We start from the raw sequence: 13,107 nt of genomic DNA, 5'->3' as shown, positions 1-13,107 counted from the left end.
CACATTAATGACTGCAATTCCCTCACAGCATATCTCTTGTGTCTGTCAGCTGCTTGTGTCCAATGGCGACAACCAGTGACACCCAGGAACAGATCTGTTGACGAGATCTCTTCTGACGCGAACGATGCCGGGATTCGTTATGTAAGACGATCACGTTTAAACACATGGCGAACTCGTCACTCCGCTCGGAGAATGTCAAAGTTCATCTCTCATGCAATTTAATATAATCAAATGTGGAACGAAATGACCCCTGTCATATTCGCGCCAATGGCGTTTGGATTTAGATGGGGTGGACCGTCCTCGATGCACTCAAACCGTGCTTGACCGATAGGATTTACATGATCACCGATGGCGAGTAAGCAAACATATTTTATTTATGATAAATGTTTTATCTGTCAAGTTATTGAGCCTGAATTAACTGTAAAGAAATATTAACTAAGCTAGGGTCATCGTCTTAATGGTAGGCCATCAACACAGCAACCTTTTCTTGATGGCCAACCACAATGTAAAATCATATGACCATCTGCAGGCCAAATTCATCACTTAATAAGATATTTTAGTTATAAATCTTTCATACTATAGTACGATTTGCATGGAACTTTTCATAAATCTAGTACGAATTAAGGGATAAATACATATACTTGATCATATGCTATTTTCTGTTATCTATAATTGGGATAAAGCCAATTGTAGCTTAGCATCAAATACAACTTCCAATCGCTAGTTGAGGTTTAGCTGTACTCATTATTAAGATATTGCTGTATTCCCATTGTTACGCTTCTCTTATTGTTGCCCAAGTATTGTTGTTTTTGTGGCGAAAACTAATTATGTTATTTACGAGTCCTAAACACTGAATTATGTAACTTTTTCAATGGTTTATGCTTAGGAATAGATGATTTTTGGTTTTACGCTAATTTCATGTTTTGTTTTCAGAGTTTATTTCTAAAATATACGTTCTGAGGCAAGACATTTTATTTTTATATGAAACAAATATTGGGAAGCTTAAAAAAAACATACAAATTATATAAGAGAAATCAAATGGTTTTATTAGCATTCTTATTTTTATATGATGTGCGAAGACTTTCTTGATTAGCGACCCAATAATAATAATTTCTACTTCACTGAATTTTGAAATTTTGTTTTGAATATATCGAAAAGATTTCCAGTGTAATTTAGTAATTCCCGTGCCTTTTTTTAACACCCCTAACGCGATTATGTAAAAAGACTGCTTTTAAACTTTAATACGGCAACAAACACTCTTCTGATTTGTGTTGTTCAAGTGTAGCCCTAAATCCATTTACATCAGTACGATAGCTGAGGCGTTTCTTTCTTTCTACACTTACTCGTAAATCCACACAATATCATACGAGTTTTCAAAAGCATAACACCATGATAGGGTGATTAATTTTTCTTCCGTAATCTCCTATTGCGCGTGTTCTTTAAGCCAGTTTATCTGTTTTAAGGGATGAAAAAAAAAAAACTGTACCTCCGTATTAGACCGGCTAACTCACCTTTAGTCGAAAAAGACCAAATAAAGACCAGAAACAAACTGACCTACGAAAGTGCTTTTTTATCACAAGGAAAAAAAAAAAAAACCTGGACGAACATCTCGCTATGATAAGAATGGCTACTAGTGGTACATGAGAAATGACTCAGTTCGACCCGCAAAAGTATCATTACTAGGACCAATACTTTTTTTCAACATCGGCGATTCTTCAAACAGAATGGCACTGAAAAGGGAAGATCATCCTAATGTATAACGTGTCTTTTATACTGATAATAAAGTCTATACTGAATATCTAAACCTTTTGAATTTTGAAGAGGTTCCCGAGTCATGCAAAAATTGCATCATATGGATGACTCTTCCCTTTGTTCTCAAAAAAATGTCACAGACACAGCGAAAGCCATGTATTAACACGAACCTTTAAATTCATTGTCTATGGCAGTTTACATAAGAAACACAACAAACACGTAGCTATCATTGCTTACCTTGGATACGTACACACTACGAAGTACAAAAAGTATACTTCGGATACTGTCTAACAATCAGTTTCCCACAAATATAGCAAAATTTGTTCGGATCACTGACACAGGTTTTAAAGCAAATTCTTCCCAGAAAAGGTTTAAATCTGTAACACATTAATAGCGTGGGTGGACTAAAGATAATTTGGAAATCCTTCTCTATAGAAAAACATCCAGGTATGGAACCTTTTCAAGGCATTTTAGGAATCCCATTTAGGAATGTCAAAAGTTGCGTATCTTTGTAAGGATTCCGATATTAAATAATTACAAGGGGATGCCACCATTTTATTTAGAAACAGCATTTGCTAACGATGTATTGTACTGGACTTATAATGACAACCATTTCATTATCAGCCCTCTTTTGAAGTATTAGTAATTAGTAGTGAAGTATTAGAATTTATTAGTAACGCAGCTAAGCGTTAACAACCTGACTCTCTTAAGATTGTTGGTAACTGACAAAACATAAAAAACAAACAAACAAAATCAGTGACAATGAATAGAAATGTGCATGTGTACTTGTGTGTGTGTGTGCGCATGCGTGCTAGATACAATGTGAATTCTAACAATACAGAAGTAAACATGTGACAACAATCTCATATCAATGCGATTGTTGCCATATCAACAATGTCATAAAAATTATGACAATAAACTGATTTTTGCGTTCTCATTTGGACATAAAATTAAACAATATTTGAAACCAAACCACTGCCAGTTAACAGTTAATTTTTTTTTATATAAATTATTCCTCACTCCAACCAGCGAATCTTTTTCTTTTGTTTCAGTTGCAAGATACGTAAAAGAGTCTTCAAAAGACATCAATACATAAGTTGAAGAGGCCGTTAACAGAAAAAGAGACCCCTTCTGTGTCACTGGACAACTTATTATCATTTTGCTTCTCCCGCTTCTCTCTTGAAGAGATCTTTCCTTTTGAGAAACGAGATAGTGAGACAAGTCCGACAGCATTTTCCAATTTATCAAACTGCGCAAATGCATAATTTATCACGGACTAACGGTGTGTTTTTATCCATCCATCGACTGTATTTAGAACTACGTAACTGATGCAATTAATCACGTTTTTAACTGCTCATATTAATATCATCTGAGAAGCTACACTATGACGTTGATGGCCACGTTCCGACAGATAATTCATGGGAAGTTTCGCTGCCTGTCCTCCGAAATCTTCTCCCTACTTAATACTTGAACGCTTATGCGTAAAAATTATTTAACTGTGTTGAATAACTTGTAAATCATTAGACAGTAATTTTCGGAATGCTTCTTCGTCATCTTTTGTTGTCGGTGTGTGAAAAATAATGCGATGACAGAGACAAGAACGAAAATGATATACAGAGGGAATTACGATGGTTCATATATTATTTTTGGTTATTCAATATTTCGTACAATCATTTTCTCTGGAATTGTTCAGATGCGTATTATACTATATAACCTGGATGAATGTAGCAAGTATTTGATTTAACACACATAGTCCTTATAAGGACTGACTTAAATTGACGAAGTAAGAATGCTTTTCATCTTCCCCTTATCTGTAGAGGACAGTGTAGGGATAAGGGGTTCTTGAGCTATTAAAGCTCTGATCATGGCAGGAGGGTAACAGCAATAGCCGAGCCTCAATTAGAACTTCATTGGCTGCAGCATTGCCATCCATTACCCTCCAAGGGTATTAATCACGGCATCTCACGGTCGATTCCTCTTCTTCTTGACTTAACACACATAGCTACATACTTCATTATTTCAGTAATAATATTTATAAAATAAAATGGTGTTTTAATATATTTTAACTACACTTCTAAAAATTTTAAATTTATAAATATATCCCTCTCACTCATTTATAAAGATATAAATGAGTGAGAGGGAGGAGACAGGTATTCTTGTTTCCCCAGCTGTAGTAGAATTGGGTTTTGATCAGATGACAACTCGTTCAATGATTTTAGGCTGTACTGAAGTTTAATATCTTGCAGGATAGCTATATCCGGATGTCAGCAGTGCCAAACGTACTGAGATGAGTTGGTTCGGTGGGGCTTGCCACAACAGCATAGTCTGATCCTATGTATTTGGAAAGGATGCAGCCATTCTTGTTAGTGGTTCTACAGTTCCAGGCTGGGTGCTTGGAGTTTAAGTCTCCGGCAATAATGATGGAGTCTCTGACGCCTAAGATGGCATTTAAATCAGAATGCATTAGAGTTTTTAAGTGGGTTGTAAGCTGAGTAGATTTTCAATCTGCCAGCCGAGCTAGTGAATACTTCCACACCTGTGACCTCAAGGTTAGGAGTTGGAGGGTTGTTTATAGAATGGTGTTTGTTATAATTTTTAATGAAGAAGGCAGTGCCGTCGCCTCTATAGTTTAACCTGTCAGTTCTGTATAGGAGATAACCCCTTATTTTATATATATTGAGACAATGTATGAATGAAGGATATGATATTTTTTGCTGTCTGTCTTAGATGTGTCTCGCTTATTGGGTATATATATTGAGAAAATGTATGAATAAAGGATATGATATCACTATGAATATTGAGGAAATGTATGAATGAAGGATATGACATCACTATGAATATCTAAATCTAAACATCATGAAATAAACATTCTCAGAAATTTTTATTCCATGTATTCTATCCAAGAAACAATTCACTATTACAGCAAACGCTTGTTTTTTTTAAACAAGAAACGCTCGCAAAATCTATGGATTATTGATAAAACAATATATTTAAAAAACAAAAAGGTGTATAAAGAAAATATCATTTATAGTTAGAATAATCAATAAAAATTAAAATATTTGAAAATTTAGCAAAATTTAATCATATTATTAAATTATATATATATAGTTAAAATTTAAGAAAATTTATCAACTCTTTCCTTAATAGAAGGGTTGTGTTTTGTGTCAATAGGATGCGCCTTCAACCTAATGAAGTACTGAAAAACAGCCACTAGGGAAATTCGGAGCAAATTATCTCTAAAAGTCAACATGCATGAAAATAATACGCAACACAGCTTTTATTTTTATTGAAAAAGTCCTACTTTTCAGCTTAGATGGGCTGGAAATACAACAACAATTTCTCGGTAGCACTTTGATTATAACGTTTTTTTAAGTAGGCCTAAAAACAACTTATTTAGGAAGTTCATTATTTCGGAAACACCCAAAGGAAAACAAATATAAACACGGAGATGAGACTTCTTGGAAAATAATTTCATAAAACGGTCTACAGTTCCAAGAAGTAATGTCTTCTAGTTGTACTAACACTGACTGAAACAACACCCTTCTAAATCCAGTCACGTAAACCGAATAGATGAACACGATAGCAACAAATGCAGCCCATTTCAAATAAGCAAACATCACACCACAACTGTGAAGTATCGCTTTGGCATCATTCATTACCTAATATTAATTGATAACATAGAAGGCACGTTATTTCAAAGAAGTGGTTGTCTTCTCAAAGCTTTTAGGACTCGTCCATCTATAAATATAAAAAGAAATATATAAAAAGTAAATAGGTTTTAGCTATCATATACTCGGAAAAAATTATTCAAAAGAAAACCGGAAAAAAGGTCCGATTTTTAATTTATGTTTAACTATATTTATTTTAAAGCAGTGACATAGAGTAAGTTTAAGAAGTATTATTCTTAATTAATAATATTCTTAAGTATCTTAAAATTGTCCAGATGGATATAGAAATAGTTGAAAATTTGGGCAATAAAATGTTCAAACTGTAAAACATGAACTGCTGGAATAACAAAGCAGTGTGTGTGTGTGTGTGATATTAACTTACTGTATTCACAGAGCGCAAACCACAAATTCACAGAGTACATCGTAGCGTAGTAGACGCAAAGGAAATTGAATTGTTGAAACCAGGGGTGTAGATTCTTTGTCTTATTTGAATAACTATGAAAGCTGCTCAAATAAAGAATTTTGGTATTCTGCGCATGCACACTTATTTAAAAGAAGCAAAGATAATGCATGGTCTGGGCATCCAGCTTTCCTATGGTTGTCTTTACTTCAGTTAAGTTTTATTGTCTTTCAATTTCTTTTTATTCATTGAACTAGTCGTAGAAGTGAATAAGTATATGCCTTTTAACATTATTTACAGGATTATTTCTAAATCAGACCTATGGTAGCCATAATCAATGGCTACGAGAAATTAGGCTTCTGCAGGCTAATCTAACTCGGCTCCTCTACTCAAAAAAAAAAAAAAAAAAAGCATCGCGGAATAAAAACAAAATGAAACTAAGTAGACCTAAATGATTAACACAGTTACTGTTGGGTTTTTGAAACTCGGGATCGTGATCGCTTACTGGGTTATGAGAGACTGTTCAGTGGGTTGTCACTAGGGTTAAAGCAACAGTGTCGAATGAATTTACGCAATTGACATTTTGCTTCGTGAAAACTGGGTCATCTTTTTTTTTCCCCTTTGGGTCGTATTCAAAAATGCATTTCTCATTCTAAATCACGAAGGACAAGTGTAAAAAAATAAATAAATAAACATTGAATTACTGTATATATAAACATATATATGTACAATAAGTGTGAAAGGGAGAGAGTTGTGGAATAACAGAAGTGAAAAAGATAAAGTTGTGCAAGAAGTAAATAAAAACGTTTGAAAAATAAGTCGATGGTGAGTAACTTGTCGTAATGGTGGTTTCAGCCAACAAGTAGAACTTGAGTACTCCTTAATACAGAGGATCAACCCCCAAACTCTCTACCCAGAAATCTGGTTATCAACAAATAGGTCAAAAAAAAAAAAAAAAAAAAAAGAATCATTGGTATAGGTGTAAAAATTTAATTCGTCGAGGATTACAAAACGCAGTTTTAACTGTCCAAAGGGGAGAATGGGTTAGTTAGTTATTTATATAGTTCAGAATGGCCTGCATATTCTATCTTATATTTGAATTATTATTGGAGTTTTTTTTTTTTTTTTTTTTTTTTGAGATCATAAGTAACCAATCTACTATAACAGATAGGCTCTTTACTGAACGAAATTTTTCAGACAATTACCAATTGGCTTTGAAATCAGATTTAAAAATCTTCACCGCTATAAGAAGTACAAATTCTGAGTTAATATAACCTTAGTGAAAGTCATTTTTCTTCTCGGAGCAAATGCTAGTACGATTATCTAATTATTAATAAGTACAAATCAAAATTAAAATAAAAAATAATATTTACCTTAGAATGTATTTATTTATTTTATAAATTTATATTATTTTTAATTGGAAATTAAGATTATAAACGATTATATTTTTAATTAGCTCATTCTTAAGAGATGAGTTGCATTATTATTACGTCCTCTAATAACCTTTCAATAAAGATTCGATCAAATCGCCGCTTTCCCATGTTTGAAATAGCTTGAAAAGTCCTTTTAATGCCTTCATCTCCAACTGTTGTGTATTGTATTTTTAGTTATACACTGAGCCCCATTCCAGTGTAACATTTAAATTTAAACAATTGATTAACAAATTATGATCTGTTTGCTTCATGAAATGGTGAAAAACTGTGAAACATGCTAGTCCTTATAAGGACTAGCTTAAAGGGGAAAAGCAAGAATGCTTTTCATCTTCCCCATTTATCTGTAGAGGACAGTGTAGGGATAAGGTGTTATTGAGCTATTAAATTAAAGCTCTGATCATGGCAGGAGGGTAACAGCAATAAGCCAAGCCTGGGTTAAAACTTCATTGGCTACAGTATACCCTCCCAAACTTGCTATTTCTAAGTAGGTCTTCTTATATATATAATATATTTAATAATATTTATGGTGTATTTAATAAAATGAATGGATTTAAATAACATTTGCATTAATACAATACAAATAATTTTTATTAATAATTTTATTATTATTTATAAAATAAAGTTTATAATAAAAATAATTATATATATATTAAAATAAGTAGACAATTTATTTACTTTTTTTATATTTATTTATTAAATTGATTTTATGTATGGTATTTTACGTATAAGATCCAAATCGTAAAATTTAAATTTTGAATTTAAAATTTGAATAACACAATTCAAAGACGAATACGACAATTTTTGTTGTTCCAATTTCTTCACAACGATGCCATTGTTGTAATAAACTAACCTTATTTGGTGTCGCGTTCTATTTTACCCGTAAAAGAAAAACATGGTTAGCACTTTCTTTCTGGTAAACTACGTAATAATAGTGTTGAAAGAGGTCAGGAATCTGTTGCCTTTACATCATACAGGGAGGAGAAGGAATTTAGCCGTTTTTGAAATTTATTTTTGGGATATCGTCATAAACTAAGTTCTCAACAGACTTCTTTGTAACGAATTTTTAGAACTGGTTAGCGAAATGGGTCAGCGCTTGTGTTTCAAAATAACACACGGGGGGGGCATTGATTACGGGCTGTTGATTATATTTTGTATTGTATCCCTAAAAGAGCTTGCATTGCATCTATCATGTTGGATTAAAGGCTTGCTTTCTGTATGTGATTTACTGACATCTACCATTTTTATTCTTTTTTATTATCATGCTTCATTTTTTTTAATAAGTACATTGCAAAATTTTATTTATTTTGCAGAAAATAGATTAATTTTTAGGCACGATTTATATTTAGGCACGAGAACAAATAAAAAGCGAAAATTCTTGAGTCGAATTATTTCAAATTTGCTCCATTATTTCAAAATGTTTATTTCAAAATGTTTTTTAATTAATTATTTTAATATATTTAATTTCTGAATTCTAATTTTATCATTTCAGAAACCTTAAAATCAAGATTTTTAGATTAATTAAAATTTATTTGAAAGCGTGTTGTAAAAAACAAATTTAATAACTTTGTTGCTGTAATAATTATCTCCATGGCCACAATTAAGGTTGTGGCCCTTAAGTTATAACTTAAGAGGCCCTCTATTAAGTAAATTTTAATACCTTTTCGGAGGTCCTTGTAAATATGAGGCCTTAAGCCGTAGCTTGTCTAACTTTCGTCATCATCAATGGTTCTTAGGCCTTTAAGCGCCCACTTTCCACGTATCCTTGGATTTCATAACCATACTTCTAGGATAAAGTGGTTAATTTTATGCCTATAAGTATACTTTATAATATAAATTGCCTACCTTCTCCTGGGCATTTGCCCAATTTAGGATGAAAAATCAGAGTTTCCGGAAGAAGACCCTTCTATATCTCAACGAGGCCGCTTTACTACCTTCATTTGAAAAACAACCCTTTATTGACTATTCAAAACAATTCAGGTTCTCTGATAATAATGAGTTTAATACCTTTAGCTGGTCTCGTTCTCACCGAGTGTGCCTATGATGATAGTGCTAATATAAATGTTGCAAGATCGGAAATTCATTAATAATAATAACAGTGAATTTCGGATCAGTTCAGAAAGTACTGCCTGGTACCCCCCCCCCCCATGCTTTTTCAGGGACCACATTACTGCTGGTAGTTTAAACAATATTTTATTATTATTATTAATAGAAAGAAAAGATAAATCCATCCTTATTTCATAGCTAAATGTATAGAAACTTAGAATTCTGAGAATACAGACTTCGGCACCTGAGCGCTGCTTCGACACGTTTAGCTGTGAAATAAAGATGGATTTATAATATATCTTCTTTATATTAAATTAAATTATATTGAATTCCTCCCTAGAAGAAAATCCAGACATAGTAATTCAATATTGTTTTTCTATACGTCGTCTTGTCTTCCATTTTATAACTAACTTAAAACTACAAAAATCTATCTTATCCTATTCCCTCAGCATATAGCTACCGCCACGGCTGGTGGGGGGTAGCTATATGCTACCATATTAGGGAGATGATTATGAGCAAGGGAGAGTTTTACTTTGCCTTACTTACTGGTTTTCCCTTTCAGTCGTTTCCGACCGTAGGTGACTCTGTAGGCATTGCCCGCAAAGTATTCCTGGGGAGATTTTTAACAGGGTAGTTCGCATTGCTTCCCCCCCCCCCCAATTTTATCCGGGATCGGGACCGGCATATGATTGGGACGTATTCATGGAGCCGGTTTACCTGTTCTGGTGGACGAAAAACCCGAGCTTCCGGATGAAAAAAAAAAAAAAAACGCTACCATCGTATGAGCCCGGCTAACTCACCTTTCGTCGAAAGAGTCCAGATAAAAGTTCCTTACGGGAATCGAACCCGGGTCTTTCCGCCCAAAAGGGTTTCGTCTATACTGACTGAGCTACAAAATCTGCAAATATATATATAAACTCTGTCATTATATTTGACAATATAAAAGATATTAATTATATCTTCTACCTCGGGATGTTGTCATTAGAATTCTGTTTATTATGCTAATTGAAATGAGCACCATATTAATAAAAAGGAATTTGATTCTGTGTTCTTGAGACAATCAAAAAAAAAAAAAAAAAACCTTTCCGATTGTATGAAAAGCAATTGTGGGATGCAAAACTTGCATTTTGTTCATTTCAACAATTCCCGCGTCTCCTTTTCCTCCGAGACATGTTTTCACTCAGAGAGCTTTAAGCACACTGTCATTCCTTGGAACCCTGAGCCGCCACGATAGTCCAGACTGGGGTTTCCCCTACCGACGATGAGCCGGCGAGCTGTAGACAACATAATGTAGAAATATGTGATGACCTACTTCAACATGATTGATTGCGTTCCTTCTTACCGAATCCGTGACCAATCGGTACCTACAACGAACCGACATACGAAAGATCTCAAGCATGCCACGCAAGAAGCTAGAACGTCATTGTTTTCTCGATAATTGCCGTAAAGACGAAGCCATTCTTGCATCTTACAGACATCTTTTGTTGAGAATGTTTTAAAAAAAAATTTGAAGTATTACGTAGGAAACGGAAAGAATGATAAATATGAGAAATTTTCGATTTGGAAATATATGGATGACAGGTTTTATAAATAGTCGGTAATTTAATTAGTGCGTAAGTGAGCCAAGAAAAATTGTCGCTTTTTTTTTTTTTTTGTAATTATTTTTACAAAGAACTGCAAGTAGTTATGATATATGGTAATTTACTATAAATGTAAAAATAATATATAATATGCTATAAATATAATAAAAGTATAAAATATTTATGTAATTCAAATAATTAAGCATTGATATTTTTCTAAAAAAATTAAAATTTGATTAACTTTAAAATACACCTTTAAATGTTTTAAATAATTTATATACATATAAACATAATGGAAGTGAATTGAAAGAAGAAAGTCATTTTCAGGACTTCCAAGGCAACAATGGCAATGCTGCAGCCAATGAAGTTTTAACTGAGGTTCCGATATTGCCGTTACCCAGCCATGACTAGAGCTTTTTAGCGTTACCCCATCCACACAGATTTTCTTCATTCAGATGACGGGATAAAGAGTCAAGGACTCAGTCCATCGCCCAGTTCTTTTAAGAATTGAATTATGTGTTATGTGAGAGGACCATACTCTTGGAGGATAATGGATGGCAATGCTGTAGCTAGTGAAGTTCTAACTGAGGCTTAGCTATTGCTGTTACCCTCCTGTCATGATCAGAGCTTTAATAGCTCAATAACACCTTATCCCTACACTGTCCTCTACAGATAACGGGGAAGATGAAAAGCATTCCTGCTTCGCCCCTTTAAGCCAGTCCTTATAAGGAATAAAGGATTAATTGAATTATGTTATTATATAATTTCATTGAATTATATATAATTTAGTCCAACATTGACATTTTTCTAAAAAAATTAAACTTTGATTAACTTTCAAATACTCCTTTAAATAATTTATATCCACATAAACATAACGAAAGTGAATTGAATTATATCATAATTGTATTATAATTAAATTATATACATATAAACATAATGGAAGTGAATTGAATTATATTACATTATACATTATAATTAAATTATATTACAAGTGGTCTTTAATGATATCACGACAATTAAATTATATTTCAAGCGATGTACTTCCAGTTGATAGAAAAACGAAACAGAACTTAAACCTTCTGTTTTGTGACATTTTATGAATTAAAGATATATGCTGATTCTAGAAGGAACTTGAGAAGACAAACGTGCCAAAAAGTGTAAAAACCCAGTAACTGAAGAGGAAAGAAGTAGAATCCGTAAAAAAGAAGTAGTGCATTCTGGGAAAAATAATATTACTCTGACCTCGCTGGTTGGAATATGTCCCATAAATGCGTACTACTCTACAGAAGTCTGGCAGTATGTCAAAAAGCTGATTTAATGTGCTAATAATTGCATTTTTCTCTCACATATTCGGCGATGACATGGAGACACATCAAAAACACGGCACACCATCCTGTTTTTCGAAACAAACCGAGAAGCACTTACAACAGTTAAGTGCTCACAAACTCAAGTAATGATTAAGAATAATCGCCCACTTAGGTCATTTCAAAAAATGACGAGTTTCTTTATGGCAAAGTAAGTCGGGAGAAAAAGAAAAAAAAAGATCAAGAATAGTCAACATTTTCAACAATAAACCAGGGAATTATTGCGATAATCAAAGCTAATAAAAGGCACTTAATTTATCTTTAAAAAAATATACTTTTGGAAAATCAAACGAGAGATGGTGAAGCAGCGCAGTTCATCTTTTGTGTGTAAACTCTGAAGCAGTCATGTTCGAGGAAGAATGATGAAGATTCAAGAGGGTGATGAGACAATTGAGACTACGTAATAATTAAGAGAGGTTTTTTTTTTGTCTGTTCAAATCCTATTTCGAAGTTTTTAAGGGTAATAAGTGTTTTCTAATGGACCGACAGTACACACACACACACACACACACACACACACACACACACACACACACACACACACACACACACACACACACACACACTTCTAGAAAACAGATCACCATTAACGTTTATCGATGGGTTTAATGAATCTCTTTGAATTATAGAAGATTATTTGCATTTCCTAATCACAAACAGTAATATCTATTTCCGAAGTTTTTTCATGAATAATTTTACAGATGGTTTTATCTTGTTTTGGAAATATTAATCAAGTACATTTTTTAAAAGGTATGTATTACGTGTTGTGTATGTTTACGAAAAAAAAACTGCGGACAAAACGCAGTTTTAATGGAAGAAATCTGTCTTACAAATATTATGCTTATTTAGAAACGTTTGTGAGACAAA

This window comes from Typopeltis vanoorti, chromosome 13 (assembly GCF_054136105.1).
Source record: "Typopeltis vanoorti isolate ZY-2024b chromosome 13, IOZ_Tvanoo_1.0, whole genome shotgun sequence".
In the NCBI taxonomy this organism is placed as follows: Eukaryota; Metazoa; Arthropoda; class Arachnida; order Uropygi; family Thelyphonidae; genus Typopeltis; species Typopeltis vanoorti.
This window is presented reverse-complemented; position numbering follows the sequence as displayed.